The 15,063-nt window shown below is 30.8% G+C and overlaps 2 pseudogenes; both read left to right on the top strand.

Moving 5' to 3' along the window:
• Window positions 1-3,949: 3,949 nt before the first annotated feature.
• On the top strand, window positions 3,950-12,413 carry LOC109126441 (uncharacterized; annotated as a pseudogene).
• A 1,906-nt stretch (window positions 12,414-14,319) lies between these two features.
• LOC109127648 (protein RALF-like 28 pseudogene) lies at window positions 14,320-14,770 on the top strand (annotated as a pseudogene).
• Window positions 14,771-15,063: the final 293 nt, after the last annotated feature.

The raw sequence follows: 15,063 nt of genomic DNA, 5'->3' as shown, positions 1-15,063 counted from the left end.
CTAAGCTAACCTTCTCTTTCTACTTTTTTTTTTTCCTTCTCATCTCTCTCTCTAACTTTTCTCTTTCTTTTTAAAATTTTTTTTCTCTAACATTTATTTTTCATTTTCATGACTAAATTTTAAGTTTAGTAACTTTAGTTGGTGATAAACATACTAAATTTTAATTTTAGTAACTTTAGTTGTTGACAAACCAAAAAAAAGTTAAGCAACTTGTAAATAAGTATTTTTTGCACCTTTCAATATTTTTTCTTTCCACAAAAAAAAAAATCATGAATCTAATCTAAATCAAATACAATTGAATTGGTGTTCATAGTCAAATCAACAATTTCTAAGTTCAAACTAAATTAATTAAATAATTTAGAAATTAATAAATTTATTTAACTAAAATTTTAATATGAAATATATTGTTTGTCCACATACTTTAAGCTTAAATTAGATGCATGATGGATTAACAAAATATTGCATTCATAAATAGTTATCTATTTGGATAAGTTTTAAGAATATTTTGATTTGTTACCAGTACCCCAAAATTCTATTGGTATCCACATGAACATGAATATATGGATTTGATGTTGTCGTTGTATCATAAACCCTAAATCTCTAGAACCCGCAAATTCAATTGGTATCCACATGACTATGAATATATGGAGTTGATGTGTTGCTAGTACCATAATTATGGTCATGTATTATGGATTTGATAACAAACTTTGATGTGTTGTTAATACCCACATTTATGGTCATGTGTTACTAGTACCCACAAGTTCTATTGGTATCAAACCCTAAATCTCTAGAATCCAAAAATTCTATGGGTATCTACATGACCACAAATATATGGATTTGATACTATCGTTGTATCATAAACCATAAATCTCTATAACCCAAAAATTTTATTGGTATCCACATGACTACGAATATATGGATTTGATATTGTCGTTGTATCCTAAACCCTAAATCTCTAGAACCCCCAAATTTTATTGGTATCCACATAACCATGAATATATGGATTTGATGTTGTCGTTGTATCTTAAACCCTAAATCCACATAAGTCATAAATCCTAAACTCTAAACCCTAAAACATCACCATGTTTAGGGTTTAATTTAAAGCCCATCCACCTTTTCTACCATTAAAATTTGGTTAGATATATCCTTAGCTCGTAACCATAACACCACATAGACACTAAATCCATATAAGCCCAAAAACGTAAACTCTATACCGTAAATCTTAAATCCTAAACCCTAAACCATACACCTTGAACCCAAAATCCTAAACCATGAATTAAAAATATAGACACATCATCCACATACCTAAACCCTAAACTTTTAACCTTAACCCCTAAATCCTACACCTTGAACCTTAGACAATACAACTTGAACTCAAAACATAGACATTGAATCTATATACCATATAAAGTCTAAACCCTAAACTATGGTGATGTTTGAACATGCAACAAACTTGTCAATAAATTTCATCTGGATTGCTTGTCCACATGGTTAGAGTTTGGTGGATAGGCTTAGAGATTAATAATGACCATGTTTATTGTGTAGTATGCTTCTAGTGACACTTCTAAGTTATAATATCTCTACTTCTAGCTTAAAAATAGTACAAAAACATATGGCTAAAAGACATCTAAGTGGCTAAACTATGGTGATGTTTGAACATGCAACAAACTTGTCAATAAATTTCATCTGGATTGCTTGTCCACGTGGTCAGAGTTTGATGGATAGGCTTTAAGATTAATAATGATCATGTTTATTGTGTAGTATGCTTCTAGTGACACTTCTAAGTTCTAATATACCTACTTCTAGCTGAAAAATAGTACAAAAACATTTAGCTAAAAGAAATCTATGTGGCTAATTTATCTTGGACAAATTTCTGCTCATGTAAAGAATGAGCAAGATATTATAAGATAAGTATCTATAACTACTAATCCACATGATTGATATTCAATGTTCTAAATAAATCAATGTTGTTAATTTTTATTTTGTTTATTAACCACTTATGAGTGTATATGTTTCTGGACCAACACAAAACATGAAGCAAGGAGCTCATGGTGTCTATGGATTTAATTGTGTGGATGTTGTATGATGATTCTTTGGTCTGTCTACATTGGTATCCACAAAAAAAATATGCACATGATCACATCCATAGCCACCATTCAACTGTTATTCTTCTGCTTAAAAACTCATTTGACTCTAAATAAATGATTGATGTTTGTCCATTGAGATATAATGGGTTTCTTTTAAAGTGCATCAAGTTCACAGAGAACTTTTGTTTAAGTATCTGCACGTTTTGGATGGGCTTGAATGAAAATCATGAATCTTAAGGTCTAGATATGCTTTCTAAATCTATGGAGACATATCCATAGTTTTTCTATCCACTAAACTTTGTTTATTTTTTTTAAAAAGTGAATAGTTTTGGTTTTGGGTTCAAGGGTTTATGTTCTAGGATTTAAAATTTAGAATTAAAGGGTTTTGTACTTATTTGGTCTATGTTGTGTTATGGATAATATGCTATGGATAAAGATCTAACCAAATTTATGTATGTATATTTTGTATGAATAAACACAAGTAACTATCTATTAACAATACTGCAATTGATTATCCACTTATCATTGAACAAATGTTCAACGACAAATAGATATTTTATAATCTAAAAATTCATAAAAAAAATATAGCAATATGTATCTTAAAATGTAGAAAATATATAATTATAACATATTTTATATAAATAAATAGACAATTTGTTTTATGATAACCATTTAAAGTGTTAACAACAAAAAAGAAGAGAAAAAGAGAGAAAAGAAGGAGAGAAAGAGGAAAGGGGCAAAATCGTTTAAAATATGTGTATCCTTACAAAAAACTTGTAAAAGTATAGGGAGTGTGTAAAGTGGGTTTTTGTGAAACAGCTCAACACCAAAGTGGGTTTTGGTGTCATTTTCCCAACTTTATTTCCTTGGAACATCTTTTTCAGTAACTGTCTCTTTGTCTTTGTCGACGATCGTTCCATGTTTGTGGACCATACAGTCAGATGCGGGGAAGTAGATAGAGAGACGCAAGTTAGTGGCACAAGGCCCATAGTGTATTGCTCTATTTTGTGCTCAAATTATAACCCATACGATGACCGTCCCAATACCACTAACACCACGAACTTCACGTTGCATTTGATCTTTAACTCCACTTCATCTTGTTCTGATGATTTTTATTACCTCTTGACTGCAATATAAGTTTATATGGCGGTGAAGAGGTTTTTGAAATCATTGAAGAAGATGACATTTTGTTCATGAAACGAGGTTGTTCTTGATCACAAACAGCTTTTGCAGATAAATCTAGTTAGAATGCTCGGGTTTTGTCTCAAATACATCAACACGTTTCTGCCCAACAAAAGCCTCCATTGATATTTGATATTGGTTCCTGTTTTGTCAATAAAAATTTGTTTTCATTTTTAATTCCTTAGATGAGACGATTCTATATTTCATTAGCTAATAGGTATAAAACATGGATGATCATGCAGACATTGCAATGAAAACGTACATCTATATTGGGCTGATACGGTACAAAATCATAGAAGTGATAACTTGAGGAGGGGCTCTTTATGTTCACTAGAATTTGTGATTACAATGCGAATGGGAGGGATATATAAAGTGATCGTCAATGGAAGTTTTTCCCATGAATATTATTATGTTATGGGTACTGGCTCTTTGTTTATATCAACGGCTAGTGCCTTTTAAAATTGTTTTAATTTTCTCCACATAGGTATACTCAATTTCTGTCCTTAATTTAGTTATTTAAGTCATTACCTTAAAATTAATATAATTGTTATTGGGTGGATAAACAGTTTTATAAGATACTTGAAAGAAGCATAAAGAGTTTTCCTCGAGTCCCTTGTTCCTTTGAAATCTCAGATTCAACTTTTCATTCTTCTTCTTAATTCTTGTAGTACTATACGACCATGGAATCTGAGGGAGTGTGGTTACAGTTGATCCACGAGCATCTTATGATGCCTTGGAATGATCTGCGGGCAGGTGATTGTTGTGGACGCTTGGACTCTTTAAGTGATGACTATTACTGCAAAAGCTGTGATTTCTTTGTTCACAAGAAATGTGGCGAATCCTCTGAATATATGGAGCACCCATCTCACTCTGTTCACACTCTTCAGCTTCGAAAAGGCAGATATCATGGCTGCGATTTATGTGGCAAGCATATAATTCTATCGTTGTGAGATATGTGACTTCGACGTGGATCTATACTGTGCCCAATACCCACCACCAGAGGTTATTGACTTTTCCGAGACGCATCACCACAAGCTCACCCTTATCAAGAAGCTGTCCGATTTCGACAAGGATGCTAAATGTGCGTTTCTTTACAAATGCCATGAGTGTGATTTATCCTTCCATGTAGATTGCGTATGGAACCCTCCGGAGGCAAACTACCTGTCAGAGGCAAACTACCTGTCAGAGGTAAACAACTCTTACCACCCTTTACACCCTCTTAAGCTCCATAGAGGTCAACCACCGGAATATTCTGATGGAAAATGTCGTCTCCGCGCAAGAAAGATTTACCTTGATAAATTGTTTTATCATTGTTCTGCATGCAACTTCACCTTGGATATGCGTTGTATTTTAAAGCCACCACCACAATCTGTTATGGATTTGAAGGTTCATCGTCACCAACTCATCTTTCGCCCAAGACTCGATTCTTTTACATGTAACGCTTGCGAATTGAGTGGAGATCGAAGCCCTTACATATGTGTTCAATGTGATTTCATTATACATCAAGAGTTTCTTGCCCTTCCACGCCTCATAAACATTCATCGGCATGATCACCGTGTTTCTCTTCTGTTCTTGGTGTTGTCAATTCTGCATGTGGAATTTGTCGCCACAAGGTGGACCGGACTTGGGGCGGTTATTCTTGTCAGAGGTGTCCTCAATATGTCGTTCATTTGAAGTGTGCTACCAGAAATGACGTGTGGAACGGGAAAGAACTCGAAGGAGTTCCTGAAGAGACAGAAGATATCGAGCCATATGTGGTAATAGATGACAACACAATACAACATTTCAGCCACAAATACCTAAGATTTCACGTTAATGGTCTTCTCTGCCAGGAAAGCAAGCAGTGCAGCGCTTGCACCCATCCCATTTGTCTCCAAGCCTTCTATGGTTGTATCGATTGTGATTTCACCCTTCACCAAAAATGCGTCAAGTCTCCTAGAAAGAAATGGCATGCGTTACACAATGACCAGCTTACTTTAGTTACAAGTGTGGCCAATATTTTTTGGTGTCATGGTTGTCGTAGAATATCCAATGGTTTCATGTACCAATCTGGGGATAAGAAGTTAGATGTTCTGTGAAGTTCAGTTTCAGAGCCGTTTGTCCATCCAAGCCATCCCCATCATCCTTTATACTACATTCCACCACTAGGAGAAAAAAAATGCAGTGGTTGCAACAACAGCGGGTCATTTTCTCAGCTTACGTGCATTGAAAGTGGTTGTGGATTTGTCTTATGCTTCCGTTGCGCTACTTTCCCCGAGGTGGTCAAACATAAAGTAGACGATCATCCTCTCTCACTATGCTATGGCGAAGAGGCAAGTGGCAAATACTGGTGTGACATATGTGAGGCAGAAACGAATCCAAAAGAATGGTTCTACACGTGTAAAGATCACCGAGCTAGTTTGCATACACATTGCATGCTGGGAAACCTTCCAAGGCTCATGCCAAGAAGCACAATAAAGTATTTGAACATATCATATGAGGTGGTGCTCAATAATAGTATATCTCGTCCATTTTGCTTGGGGTGTAAGTCGCGTTGCAAGTACCCAATCAGCTTGAAGATGATTGGAACCTCAGATCACGTTTGCTCTTTCTTATGCCAGTTCTTTATAGATATACCACGAAAAAAAATGAAAATAGATCAACACTTGGATTCCGTTTTGTTTCGTATTATTGAAAGACTAAACAATTTCTGTCTTTGACTTATCTTCTTAGCAGTTAAAAGTCATTTTGAGAGAGAGAGATATTATGACATTTCTCCTTTTCGTTATAGTGTTAAATTTGAGTAGATATCATCATTCTTCTCAAAACCATGTCTGGGTGTTGTTACATGCTTTCTTCTTGCTCTTCCTTTTGTCTTCTCTCACAAGCTTCATGGCTTCAACTCAAAACCTTTTTTGCTTATATTATGGAATATGGATGTCCCAAAACGACGATGTTTGATAATGACATTAATTACTTCAACTCATCCAGGACCATGGTCAGTTCTCTTTCTAGCTCACTTCCTCCTTTCTACCTGTTTCAAAAGCTTTTACCTTTTAAGAGATTCAATATTTGGGTTCTTTGTGTGAAACTATCTGAAGTCCAAAGCTCTAATCATCGCCATCGGTGTACCAGTTGGAGTAGTTGTGACAACGACTCACGTCAAGTGGTTTGAGGACAATTATAGGAGCAGATATCAGTTTAAAATATATCCAATAACTCTGGTAGTGTACATCGTTTCAGATGGCTCCATAACAAGTGATCCAGAGAAGGAAATGTTAAATAACAAACCATACAACTATTTAGCCATGTATAAGCTTATGTTTGTTTAAGAAAGCTCAGAAAAGCCAAATTATGCGTCTTTGATTCAAGGTGAACATGTCTCTGCTTTAGTTCTAGGGGATGCATGCAGCATGCACATGGCAATGATGAAAATATCGTTGGGATTTTGACCTTTTGAGGAATTGAAGAATCCGTTGTGTATTGTAACATTAGAGGCAAGTGAAGAGAGTCTTGGACGACTGTTAAAATAATATGTACTATTGGGTTTACAGAATCCATTGAAACATTCTTGAGCGGAAAACAGAATGTAAGCTTCTGAGTAAGAGGAAAAAAAAAGAAAAAAAAAAGAGATTTGTAAAAATAAAGAAGATTAGAAGTTAAACGATAAAAACAAGAAGACAAGACATATGAGAATAATATGGGATTTATTTTGGTCAGTCTCTTACAATGTTTCGTGTTTTCAGTGTACAAAAGAGTGACTCAGACTTTTGGTATGGAAGAAACACCAAGTTACTTGTTTCCGGATATGAAGTAAACAACGAGGAACTTAGAATATGGAACAGAATTATTCTACTGACATAATATTCAAAATGTGCTTATTGTTGCAGAATGTCAATTTGTATATGTAAAGCAAGCAAATGATATATTACATATCCTTCTATTTATACTAATATTTTTGGAGTACATTTGATGTTCCACCTTTAAGTTATACTTATTTACATAGTTAACACCAAGATTTTCTCTAAACTTGCAACAATATCAATTTTCACAAATAACACAATTTTATATCTAAACTTCTAAAATAGCAATATGTTTCAAAATTAAATTTTCGAAATAAAATCATAAAACTCTCTATTTGTTTTAATTTAGTTGTCGTTTTAGAACTTAAATTTTGTTTTATAATCGTTGCCGTTTTAGATTTTGAATGCAAATATTTGGTGAATATTTTAAATTTATCCTTGCTGTTTTAGTGTTTCGACCAATAAAAAAAATTAAAAAATATATTAATAAATGATAAAACAGAAAATTTGATAGTTCTCTTAGTTTGTGTGAGAAACCTAAAACAAAAAGAAAAAAAATGGATGGAGTATATACTAAACCATATCCCTTAGAACTATACTCTAATTCTCTAAATATAAAATATAGAACAAAAACTTTAAATTTTTGTTTTTAATTTAAAAATATTACAATCATGTAGTATTATTTAAAAACCTTTGTTGAGTGTGTATGCTATAATTATGGAAAAAAGATGGCTAGCTACATGAAGTATAGGTGAATACATGGTCACACATATCAAGTATATTATTGTATACTCAACTACACAAAGTATATGTATTACATGGGCACATGCATGAACTATATGACATCATGTGTTCAACACCATAGACATACAATCTGGTACACTGATTGATTAATTCCGGTGAAGACCAGTGTTGACTCCGGTGTTGACCAAAAAAAAATCTAAAATAAAAAATAAAAAATAAGAAATTATTATATTAAATAATTTATGGTTTTTATTAATTAAAAAATATTCTATTCAATATCTAAATATTTTTTTTATATATTTCCTAAATATATCTTAAATGTAAAATAGAGAATCCAAACCTTAAAAAATTTAGAAGTTAATTTAACATATTGTAAATGTGTAAAAGAGGGTAAAAATGAAAATGTTCATATGTTAAAAATAAATATTGTGAATTTTTTTGTTGTTGTTTATATGTTATTTTGAGTATGTAAATTTTAAAGTAAAGAGTGTCTAAAATTTTGTATAACATTTACCATGCAAAATTTAGAGTAAAGAGTCATATACTCAATCTTTTGCATATTATTTTCTAATAAAAGTAGTTGAATTTGATTTTGTTGATTTTAATATCTTGAAAATAATTATAAATGATTTTATATCTTGAAGGTTATTATAAATGAATTTTCATATCTTGAAAATAATTATAAATGATTTTTATTTACTTTAGCTTGAAAAATAAAAAGTAACTAATTATAAGAATGAATATATATTAGAGATATATGAAAAATATTTGGATATTGAATAGAAAATGTCTTTTAATCATGAAACCCATAAATGATTTACTATAATATATATTTTTTTAATTTAAAATTTTTTTTAAGTGTTGGTCAACACCGGAGTCAACGTCGATCTTCGCCGGAGTCAGTTGACCAGTGTACTGGATTATATGTCTATGATGTTGACCGCATAACGTCATATAGTTCATTCATGTGGTCATGTAATACATATACTTTGTGTAATAAGTATACAATATTATATTTGGCATGTGTGACCATATATTTTCCAGTACTTCGTGTAGCTAGCCATCTTTTTTATATCCATAAAACTTGTTTAGTGCTATTTTAGGATATCTCTCACTGAACTATATATTTCGGCATCTATATATTTAGTAGTTTAGTTTTTAAATAAATCGATCGGTATATTTGTGCTTGTCAATTCACATATCCTTCCTTCTTTGAGGAAAACACAGCATCAAATCTTTTACATTAGGACGGACACAATGCATTTAAAAATGGACAATTCTTGGGTTCACCCCTAGGGGTGAACCTCTTTTATTCACCCCCACTTTATTAAGAAAACAAATTATTAATTAAAGAAATCATTCAATTTTAAAGGTTAGTAATTTAGATTTACATACTATAATTAAAAACTAGATTTACATATTATAATTTAAAACTATAAGTAATCTTGATTTAATAAGTGTTGCTATTTCTTCTCAATATATTTTGTTTCTTACAAAAAGGTTAGGCTCCGATTAGTAACTGGTTTAGTATATAACCGGTTTGGTTAAACGTAATCAGCTAATTCTAAATCCTTAAATCCCACTGATTTTATCAGTTCACTAGTTTACATTAACACAATATGACAAGTTGACAACAGAACAGAAGAATCACTCCGGGTCAAACTAAATTATAATATCAGTCACCTCAGCAGAGCAGAGGATCTAAACAAGTAATAGTCACACCATCATCAGCTAGATAGAACAAGGAACTGCTTATACCAAACAACTTCAAGCCCTCAAGCTTTAGAGAAACAAGAAGCAACATGACAAATTCGGAGTGTAATAGTTGTTATGAGATTCGAAGTCTCTTATTGCATAGCGAGAGAACGTATTATTTGGTTCACATTCTGTATCTAAATTTGCTTTCATTTTTCTTTTTCTTTGATGCTATGTAATTATATAGTACTTTGAGCTAGATTACTGGTCATGTTAGTGACTTTTTTTAAAATTGTTTTTCTCCTGACAGTCAACTTCTGTCCTAAATATAGTTATTTAACTAGTAAACCATAACCATTAATTTGATTTGTTATCGAATGACTACAAAGTTTTATAATTAAGAGCAAACAACACTTTTAAGTAGAGAGAGAACGAGACTTGAAAGGAGCATAACCTTGCGATCTCAGATTCAACTTAGGATTTTTTTTTTTGGTAAGGAGATTCAACTTAGGATAGTACTCGCGCTACGCTGCAGGTTGATTTTTTTTTCCTTTTTTATTACTATTTTGTTGTATTTTTTGTATGTTGTTTGTAATTTTTTCTTAATTTGTTTGGAACTTGTTGGTATGCAGACTATTTTTAATAATTAATTGTAGTTTAAGAGAAATAAGATTGAGCATTTAAAAATCTAGTAAAAATTGGAATTTAGTATTTGATTTTGCTCAAATTTATTGTATACTTTATGCATTTTAATATTTATAAGGTAACCACTTAAATGACATCCTTTTAGCAAAAACACAAGATTATGAATTTTTTTTCTTTTTTCTTCTTTTAGTGAAAATTTTTTTTATTTTAGTAAACAACAAAATCTTATTTTATTATTCTAAACAATGTTTTAAGTCTGATCCATAAAGAAGACCAAATATCAGTCAACTAATTTCTGTCACAAATTACATATTTTACTTTTATTTTAGTTAATAGTTAATATTGTAAATAACTGAATTAATATATATTTATCATTATAAAGATTTAAATAAATTATTAGCTTAATTTTCCCTTATAAAATATATATGTTGGTTTGAGTTATTTGTTTTGTATAGAGATTTTTGAAAAAAAATGTTTTCTTTCCGTCATAATCATATTGATAACGTAATAACTGGAAAATGATTATATAAACAACCAAATAAGTTTAAAAATAAAATATGTTATAACAAAAATAATTATGTTGTAAAAAAAAACACCCTACCTCTCCATAAAACTTTACTTTTACTTCAAATTTGTATTTTTTATTGAAAAAATTAATGGTGATTAAGCAAATTACCTTGACAGGATCCAGAACGCCCAACAACTCTTTTAATTACTATTATCTTTAGAAAAATTTTCCTATAGCTATAATTTTAGCCGTAAATCTCACTCCAAAATTTGTATATGTGTTAGAGAGCAAAATAGAAGCTATTATGACTAACACAACACACTTCTTTATTTGGGCTTTGATCAATCATGGGGCATATTAACACTTCTCATTACCAAAACACTTCAAGCCCAAATTCCCTACAATGCAGACATGTATTAATTATTTTAATTTGATAGACTACTGATTTTTTCTGAGATATCAACATCAGCTTCAATGTTAAGGCTGATGTGTCAGAAAAGCAGAGCAATATATCATAGTTTTATTGTATCGATGAGTAAAATAAAACCTTAAACACGAATTAATAATACTATTATAGACTCATTTATATGTAAAATATCAAATTTGTCCATCTTGACTCTTTAATCATATAATTTGTCAATGTTAAGTTGTTGACAATGACATATGTATGATGTGTCTATGCATTTCGTTCACATACAACAACAACAACACATTTAAGTTATAGTGACTTGTCTTCTTTCCCCAAATAATGTTGTCTCTAATTTGCAACATTAGCCACACACACACAAAAAAACCAAACTACATAGTTTAAATTGTAGATAACTGGAACCGGTTAGAATATAAAATAAAGTGAATTTGGTTTATAACACAGGTTAGACCCTAAACCCTTTCATTATATTGACTTGTTTGGTCTGATGGTCTCTCTCTCCGCCGCGCTCTCTTCTCTCTGGATCGAGCAAAATCAGAACCTACTCGATTTTCTTCATCTTCTTTGTCAAGGTTTGTGTTTGATTTCAACCTATACTGATTCAAAGAGCTAACTTTTTTCCCCTTCGATTAGATTAGTAAAGGAATCAAATTTTTGTTTAACCTAAGCTGTGGACATATATATGAAGAAAAAAGGGAAATTGTCATAAATACCACTAAAATAGGTTTTTATTCCAAAAATTCCACAATTTAGTTTTTTTTCAAAAGTATCACTAAAATGTATTTTTTTCCAAAAATACCACATAATTGAACTAAAGTTCTAATACTAAAAACTAATTCCTAAATTATAAATACTAAACCCTACCCCTAAAAATTATACCCTAAAACTAAATTTGTCAACCCAAACATAAAAAAATAATTCTGCATCTTTAAAATTCAATTTTTTTTGTGTTTGTCGTAATTTTGGAAAAAAAATCTTTGTGGTATTTTTGGAAAAAACTAAATATGATATTTTTGGAAAAAAACTTTTTTTGTGGTATTTAAAGAAATTTCTCAAAAAAAAAAAGTCCTAACTTTTATGAATCTCTTTTCTCTTACGTATCAGGCCAAAGTATGGAGCTTTCTGATGTAAACAACGACAAGAGCACACGACCAAAGCAGCCTCCAAAACGTTTCATCAAGAACCAAATGCCTGAATCAATCCTCAACGATGCGTCTCTCAACTCTGCTATCTCAATCCTCCCTTCAATATACGAGTTTGAGGTTCACAAGTGCGTTTGGCGGATCAAAAAATTGAAAGCTAAACACATCGCTCAAACGGGGAAGAACAACAAATCGAGATAATTATGTGAATTGGCAAAAAAAAAAGCTGATCTGAATTATTTGTTATAATTTTATTGGCTAATAGTTTTAACTGATGTATCAATACCAGGTTGAAAGTTAAAGACTGAAGTGTCAAGCCCTGGAGAAAAAAACATTGTACTTTTATTGTATTGATAAAATATGACTCAAAAAATACTATTTTATATAATATGCCAAATAATTATAGTACATAAGAATGTAATTAAAATAATTTTATAAAAATAAAACAAAAAATTATTTTCCTGCACTGCAGCACATATCACTCATATATAAATAACAAAATGTACAAATAACAATCATTTTTTATTAAAAATAAAGTTAAGTTGAACTTAGGCTTTAACTTTTATTCTAGAATATATATATATATATATATATTAATAAATGATAATACTACAAAATATTAACGAGTATTTACGGATCGGATAACAAAACGGGTAATGAGTTGGGTAACGGCACGGCTATCAAAAATTAAATTAGTACCTGATACTCGATCCTTAATCACAAATAATATAATTATAATATTCTTCACTCAATCCTAAAACTGCGGGTACCCTTTCTCGGGACAGATACAAGACGAATAACAGATTGAATACGGGTAACGATATTAGTTTCCAAGCTTATCTATTAGTAGTTTAATATGACTCAAAACTCACTATATAATATTATATTATATAACATGTAAATAAATAATAAAACATAATTATAATCTGAACAAATAAAAACATATAACAAAACAAAAAATTATTCTCCGCACTACCAGCGCAGATCATTATCTAATTTTAATATTAAAAATGCATTGTTTCTCTAAATGACACGCAGTTTTTTTGGTTTGATATAATACTTTTATTAAAGGATATGGTTTTTCACAAATTACAATACTTTGCTACATCTTTATATTTGAGAGCAGTTTTGATATTTTTATCTCTAATAGACATTAGCTAGTGACAATATTTTTCTAACTCTTTTGATTATAACTATATATTTTTTTAAAAATAGATAGTAATATAACCATTGTTTTAGTATACCAACAAATAATTTCATGACAATGCGTAGTCGTTAGTAGAGTCAACAAACTAATATGACACCTCATCACCAATTTTGCAGATAACTATAACAAAATTTGTATTTTCTTTTCCACCTCCACGCAGTAGAGACCTAATATAGTACGGATATAGAAGTAAACTACCGGTTATATTCTACCTATCAAGTTTATATATATATATATATATATATATATATATATATATATTATTCCTTCTTTGATCTCTTTCTAAGTAAAATAAAAATAGAGCAACTAATAATCTCACGACACAATGGATTTGAAGATTGATATAAATTAAGGCCATGAACGGAATGATTTTTGAAATTGGTTTTTAGCTTTTGGGTTTTAGGTTTTAGTATTTTGTTTTTGGTTTCTGTTGAAAAGATGAAAACTTTAAAAATGAAAGGAAAAGAATCAACGTTGAGAAGAAAATGAGAAAGAAATAGAAGAGGGTTTTTGGTTTTTCTTTGAAAATGTATTAAATCTTTCAAAAACTAGATTTTGTAAAATCTTGAAAGGCAATTCAAAGCTGTATTTAATCTTGAAAAGGTATTAAATCTTTCAAAACCAATTTTGTAAAATCTTGAAAGGCTGTAAAACTGGTTCTTAGAAAAGCAAAAACCAAAATCTAGCCAAAAACTACTAAACAGTCAGGGCCTAATTTCTTTCATACTAAACAGTCATAAGAAACAAAAATAATAAAAAATAGACCAACAAATTAAATTCCCTTTATTTCTTTCCTATTATTGTATCACTATTTTAATATGTGTGGATTTGTCTTTCAAATTTTTTATTCACTATAAATATCACAACGTGAAACTCTTTCTATCACTCAGAAAACAACTTTTAGCTATTCAATACACAAATACACATAACACATCTTTAGACATAAGAAAAAAAAAAAGCACAACTCATCATGAGCATTTTGAAAGGAACAAAGAGGTTCATGCTCGTGGCGATGTTCATAGCATTTGTTGGTATAAGTAACCTAGACGTAGCAGCTGCGAAAGTAATTGGCTATCCAGCGATAGGACGTGGCGATCGCCCACCAGGATGTGATCATGGCAAATGTCCACCCGATCAACCGGCGAATCCGTACCAACGAGGATGTGATAAGTCACATAGATGTCGTGGTCCACCTTCACCTCCACCAGTTCCTAAAAACTATATAGAGAAAGAGAAAAAAGAACATGGTCAATTTATAATAATGTAACCATGCTCTATGAATTAAAAGAAAGCTATTCTAGATCTATTCCCATTATATTTTACAAGAGAATACATAATTTGTATTGATGTATTCTCTATGTCTTTATTTCATATATTATAAAAGGGAAAATTCCATAAAAAAACCATCAAGATGACAATAACTTCCAGTTTAAACCTCTAAACTATTATACTCTTAACTAAAAGCATTAAAGTGTCAAATTTATTAAATCAAACTTTCAATGTGGCATTCGTGTTCGTGGGTCCATATTTATCACCGGAACAGTTAACTTCGTTAACATAATAGTTGACTCCGTCAATTAAACAATAACTCCGTTCGTTCTATTAGGATTTTAAACGTCATAATTAATTATAAAAAGGTAAAAA

The sequence above is a fragment of the Camelina sativa genome, chromosome 2 (assembly GCF_030686135.1).
Source record: "Camelina sativa cultivar CO46 ecotype springtype chromosome 2, ASM3068613v1".
NCBI lineage: Eukaryota > Viridiplantae > Streptophyta > Magnoliopsida > Brassicales > Brassicaceae > Camelina > Camelina sativa.
The sequence above is the reverse complement of the archived record's forward strand: the minus strand, read 5'-3'. Positions and strand labels throughout refer to the sequence as shown.